This window comes from Dreissena polymorpha, chromosome 7 (genome assembly GCF_020536995.1).
Source record: "Dreissena polymorpha isolate Duluth1 chromosome 7, UMN_Dpol_1.0, whole genome shotgun sequence".
Classification (NCBI taxonomy): domain Eukaryota; kingdom Metazoa; phylum Mollusca; class Bivalvia; order Myida; family Dreissenidae; genus Dreissena; species Dreissena polymorpha.
Window position 1 is genome coordinate 15,701,344 of NC_068361.1, and position 6,632 is coordinate 15,707,975.

Here is a 6,632-nt window from a genome sequence, read left to right on the forward strand (position 1 = left end):
TTCCGCATAGATTGCACTATATGAGGGCAATATGATTTAAAATCACGTACTATTTCACAACTTCATCATTTTCATAAATATACAGATTTTTTATTTAAGACTCAAAAGAATAATATAGCGTATATACAATTATATTATTGTCAAAAACATCAAATCAATCACAGTGTTGACAACACTTAGATGACCAGGTAGAGTAAAACAATTTTCTAGCTGAAGATGTCTCACAGTTTAGTAACTCGTATTTTAGTATCGGATTCAGACTCTAAATGTTTGTGAAAAGGAACGCAGGATCCAAAACAAAGCTTATTTTTATTTTTTGGCAACCGACCATCAAAAACAGTGTGACCCATCACTGAGGACAGTGTGATCCATAACTGAGGACAGTGTGACCTGTCACTAATGACAGCGTATTATAGGTCGACATGTCTACATGTATTTAAAATATGTCTTAAGTTAAAACATGTAAATATACATTTGCATTGCAATGTTGATAAGCAAGCTTTTAACAGACGCTATATCCTTATGTATGTTGGTTTGGTGGCTGCTTTCTGACATTTTATAGGTGTATAAGCAGGTTTGAAGGACGCCAACACAACACGCCGATGGCTCCGACCCTAAACGTTTTCTAGCGCGTCTATACAGCGCCTGTAGAGATAACGATGCCAAAGATGTGTTTCTACGGCGTTTCATACGCACTCTCTTCATAGCCTCTTGCAAACGTCATATTCAATGCATTTGAACGGCGACCCTATTTGAAATAAGGTCAAAGTAATCGCGGCGACATGGCGCCTATGCCTAGTCGCTGCGCCAAACGTTGCCGGCGACTGCATAACGAGCACCTTTGCGTTCTGTGTATATCTTGGAGGTCGTGAGTGCGCCATGCAAAGACCGATATGCTGAAACTGGGAGATAATGGTTCAGCGATATTAAGAGAGCTATTTCATAAGTGATAGTAAATACGCGAGTACGCGATAGTTATCACGTGCACACACTTAAGTTATTATGTGCGTTACACTATTATAACGTGCGCTCTTGATAGTATTACATACGCGGGCGATAGTGTTGATCATGTTCGCAATAAAATTATGAGCGCACGCTACAGTTACTGTGTTAGAATGATATAGCTAATACGTGCGCATGCGATAGCTACTATTAAGTGTGCACGTAAGAGTGATAACGTGCGCATGCAATAGCTATTAGATGCACACGCGATAGCTGATCAATGAGAATAGGTGTTCGTTAATTTTTACTTAAGCTTTTGAAGTATTTATAAAATGATTGCTTATCACATAGGGTACGATTTTATAAAAGAAATATTTAACTTCATAATTGTAAAGGATTGTTAATGTGACACTTCGAGTGCACAGAACATCATTTGCAGTAGTGCATCGTTTTGAATAATATATATATATATATATATATATATATATATATATATATATATATATATATATATATATATATATATATTTATATAGAAAACAAGAGCTGTCACCATAGGATAACTTATGCCCCCTATAAACGCTTGATAGAAGTTATGAGCTTTGTTCGAAACATAAACGCAGATTTTGAAACTTAAACGCGGACCCTAAGTTCAAGGTCAAGGTCACAGGGGTCAAAATTTGTGTGCGTATGGAAAGGTCTTGTCCATATACACATGCATACCAAATATGAAGGTTATATCTCAAGGGACATAGAAGTTATGAGCATAATTCGAAAAATAAACGCAGATTTCGAAACCTTAACGCGGACCCTAAGTTCAAGGTCAAGGTCACAGGGATCAAAGTTTGTGTGCATATGGTGCCTTGTCCATATTCACATGCATAGCAAATATGAAGGTTATATCTCAAGGGACATAGACGTAATGAGCATTTTTCGAAACCTAAACGTAGATTTCGAAACCCAAATGCGGACCCTAGGTTGAACGTCAAGGTCACAGGGGTCAACATGTTTGTGCGTATGGAAAGGCCTTGTCCACATACACATGCATACCAATTATGAAGGTTATATCTCAAGGGACATAGAAGTTATGAGCATTTTGAGAAACCTTAACGCAAAGTGTGACGGAAGGACAGACGGACGGACGGTCCGATCACTATATGCCCTCCTTCGGGGGCATAAAAATCGATTATCGTTAAAGGCACTGTAGTTGCGTATAGTTTTTATTTACACGGTTATTATAATAGCAAAATTCATGTTCGACTGCAGACGTCTATCGCAAAACGGACCTTATGATTATTTTTTCCTTACGATACCTATTTTAAAACATTTCTATATTTGAAGTACCCGTTAATTATATTAAAGACATACAATCAATTAAATGTAAATGAAAGATTTGGATATATCTGGCATTCAGCGAGTGACCTTCATTTATAAACTTGACAGGCTGCATCATCGAATGAGCAACCAACTATACAAGATATATATGTACATTAATATACAATATGAACTTAATCCGTAATAACTCATAACAATTAGTTACTGTATTTATTCTTGATTTTCAGATACATGTTAATTATTCGATTGTGTATATTAATCAGTAGAATGCAAATTGTCAAATAATATCAATCTGTAATTCAATTCTATCCGCAATTGTATAGAAATACTGTGTAAGTGTAAAAAAGACCGAATAGCCGAAACATCAATTATTATTCAACTAAAACTGTTTTTATTTAATATTAATTTATTGACTGTTGAAACACTTGAATTCAAATGAACAAACATTTTGCGCAATACATATGCAATTTTGAAAACTAGCCCAGGAAGTTATATTTATGACAAGTGATTTTAATTAAAAAAGATTAGACAATGCTCATCTTAGATATCTGATTCATTTTGAACAGTAACTTTATACAACATAGAGCAAAATGATTAGAAAAGTACACTGTATTTGATAAATAACTAACTTGGTCAAAAAAGCAACTAAACTGAACAGTCGTTAAACATAAGCTACACAAAGGAGTCACTGATCAGAATCGGGAATAAAATTTTGCGGACACATTTAGTAATGAAGCTTCATATTGTGTTTTTTTAATGAGGCAAGCAGTAGTTGTACACAATATTTGATTCATATAATTTCATAGTTGAGCAGGTAATTTTACATTATATATTTATTAAAGCAGTCAACAAAGCCTCATCCTTGAAAAGAAGCAATTTATTGCAGCATATAGTAAAGCGACCAGTGTGCCATGACACTGGTATAAGGCAACAACATATTTTGTTTTTATTTAGATTTTTCAGTCATAAAACGGTTTTGTTTAAATGTTGTATCACTGTCAATGAGATGAATTGTAAGTCTTCAACTTGATGTACAAGCTCTGCACACAGATGTATTCCAGAAAGTAGGCTTTAAGGAGGTCGCCTTTAGTGCTGCTCTAGATGGGGAACTGATCATGTGTCAGTGGTTCCCATCTCCAGGGCATCTGGCCTTTTCATGGGCGCTGGCAGTGACTTGGGCGCTACCAATCGAGCCAACTGAAGGGTGAGCACCTGTTCCAGCAAGATCCTCTCCCTGCACTTTCCATGAGCACTGCACATGAAAACTGACACAAAAACTGCATGAAATATTCATTTTATTTCAGTATTTGCCTTATAATAAGACACTGAAGATATGAACATCAGATTCTGTAGTTGAAAAAAGATGCACACTCGTTGAAAACAAACCCTTTTCTTTTTAAATTAAAAAAGGGTAATAATTATAATTAATTGCCAGGAGAAAGTGATGGGCCTTTTTTGAAGCGTAAAGCTAATGATGGTGTCCTAATGATAAATCACATAAAGTAAAAATACATAATATGTCACTGCCAGCGTATATTGCGTATGTGTGTGTGTGTGATAGAGAAAATGTCAAAAAATTAATAACTATTTTAATATGAATATTAAATATCACACACTATGACAACATATACTATTATTTGTATAATTTATATGCACATTATGTAAGTTGCTGCTTATATGGGATCCCCACCAGGATTTGAACCTGGATTTCCTCTCCATATGGAAAGGTGTGTTTGCTTACACTATAAGGATTTTTCCAGTAACAGCAATATTGTTTACAATTATTTCTGTCAACTACATTTACTATTATCAACTAGTATAAAAATGTAAAACAAACAGATAAAGTCAAATACATGTACATGTGTACAAAGAACACGTGCTTGGAAAGTGGAATTATTTTATCCCAAATTTATTCAAGAAAGAGTAATGTACAAAACATTATTTAGCTTAATAATAAAATTAACAATAATGTTACAGATATTAACACTTAAATTGTTCTTTTCAAAGTTTCCATGATAAATTAATTAAGAATACATCAAAATTTACATTGGCTAATGTTGCTACTGATGATTCAAGGGAAAACAATTTTTAATTTTCAACAACTAAACAGTTTCATGTACTCGTAACTACATACCTACCAAGCAGTTAAGGTGTGCTGGTTTATATTCGCCGGCTGAATGCCCGTTTCTTACATCACAAGCTGAATGTTGACTATCATCTTCTGTATGTAGTTGTAGCCTTGGGGAAGCCATCATTGGTGATGGAACCCGAGAAGTTAGCACACAACTACTCCGCAGGGAATCTGCCAGGTGGCTGGACAAAGGTGATGGGGCTATGCACATCTGTAATTGTTATGTTTAAGTTTATGGTTTATACAATATGAATATTTTACACCGCACTTTTAACTGAAATCAAACACAGTTTGAACTGGATATATATATACGTGTATATGCTTGCTTATTTGCTATTGTTAGTCCAAATATTAACATATGAAAAATGAAATAATTTAATGTGATGTTTGAACTCCAGGAATGATCTGTATCTGAGATGTCTTCTGTGACTTGAAGCCACAATCAATCCAACATTAATTTTTATTTAAAATAAATCGCCAGTTATAAAGTCTATGACAGTTATACATTGAAGTAATTAATCATCTAAACGCTTCATACATTTTTAAACCAAACCAATAAACTTTTCTTATCAATACCTTATTACAGTACATGAACTAACTACAAGACGAGAATCTAAAATAGCAATAACTACTGACCACCAAAAATGTCAAAACATATTTACAAACTCAACATTTGAGTGTTTTGGTCAAGTTCTTCCTCGGATAAAATAAGAAATGTGAAGTATATGCATTTACGCATATAGTACTGTACATATTTTTCTAAAATATTTAACTCATTACAATTAATATATTATCAAAACAAAAAATGCTTACACTATTTGTCTCGAATCATAAGAAACATTAAAAACATTTACTAACACATGTTCCATATAGGTGAAAATACAATACAAAAATTTTAGGTTTCAATTCACTCTTATTAAAATATAATAACATTACGAACAGCTAAACTAAATAATGGTCTCACAGTGACACATGTATATATAACAAGTATTTAATCATTTTGTTATAAAATGTACCTTGTTGGAATGATATGCCACACTCTTTAAAAGGCAAACTTTTTGCGGTTTGTCAGATCCGAGCCAAATATTTGCACAGCAGTTACCTCATGACTCTCAATCACATCTCAGATGATCTGTCCTCTGACAAAGTGCCGGAGGGCTGTCTGGGCTAACTATGGTGACTTTAAGCCGAATCGAACGTAGCTGCCTAGAAGGTAACCGATGCAGACTCATCACTGTACATGTAACAACATGACATAAGAAAACAGATTGAGCCATGTAGTTTTGAACTCCATGCGTCAGTTCTGGATGTAGGCCATCTGGTTCAACATCTTAGTCGTGGACACTGCAGTCATCAAGAACTGTATAATATTATTATAACAAGGGACAAAATTGTCACAAAACCAGGTTTTCATTGTGAAAAAAAAACCTGATAAAGGGAGAAAACTCAAACTGAACTTTTGAAATGAACAAACAAAACTAACCCCCTTTGTAAGTTTGTTTTTAAAAAAAATCTTTTTTTTAGTCGTGGCGACCTTGACATTGGAGATATTGACGTGATTCTTTCGTGCGACACACCGTCCCATGATGGTGAACAAATGTGCCAAATGATTTTAAAATCTCACAATGAATGACATAGTTATGGCCAGGACAAGCTCATTTATGGCCATTTTTGACCTTTGAACTCAAAGTGTGACCTTGACCTTGGAGATATCGACGTAATTATTTCGCGCGACACACCGTCCAATGATGGTGAACAAATGTGTCAAATGATTTTAAAATCTGACAATGAACGACATAGTTATGGCCCGGACAAGCTTGTTCCGCCCGCCCGCCAGCCAGCCAGCACGTCAGCCAGCCAGCCAGCCCGCCCGCATTCGCCAATCTAATAACCAGTTTTTTCCTTCGGAAAACCTGGTTAATTTTTCCTTCGGAAAACCTGGTTAAAAACCTGGTTAAAAGTAATATCTTATTTAATTAGGACAGTGAAAAGTCAAACTGAGGACAGTGTAGCATTCAAATAGGGACACGCAGCAATGCAATGCGGTTTGTAGTTACCCATCCTGTTCAATTTAAGTGGATAACTGGCACATATTGCAGATAAAAGTTTTTATGAGCCCCACTTTTCACAGATTTTGGCATTTTTTAACTTAATCATTAAATGCTTCATATTGATAAATATAAACATTGGATTGTAAAAGCTCCAGTAAAAAATCAAGAATAAA

General features: G+C 34.8%; 1 long non-coding RNA gene across 2 annotated transcripts; it reads right to left on the minus strand.

The window, feature by feature from the left end:
- Window positions 1–3,138: 3,138 nt before the first annotated feature.
- On the minus strand, window positions 3,139–4,605 carry LOC127838391 (uncharacterized). Of its 2 annotated transcripts, none has more exons than XR_008029798.1 (2): window positions 4,416–4,605; window positions 3,139–3,542 (listed from the first exon to the last, which is right to left on the minus strand). It is a non-coding gene; the product is annotated as an uncharacterized LOC127838391 (long non-coding RNA). The 2 variants fall into 2 exon arrangements; XR_008029797.1 differs by having other exon boundaries at window positions 4,412–4,605.
- Window positions 4,606–6,632: the final 2,027 nt, after the last annotated feature.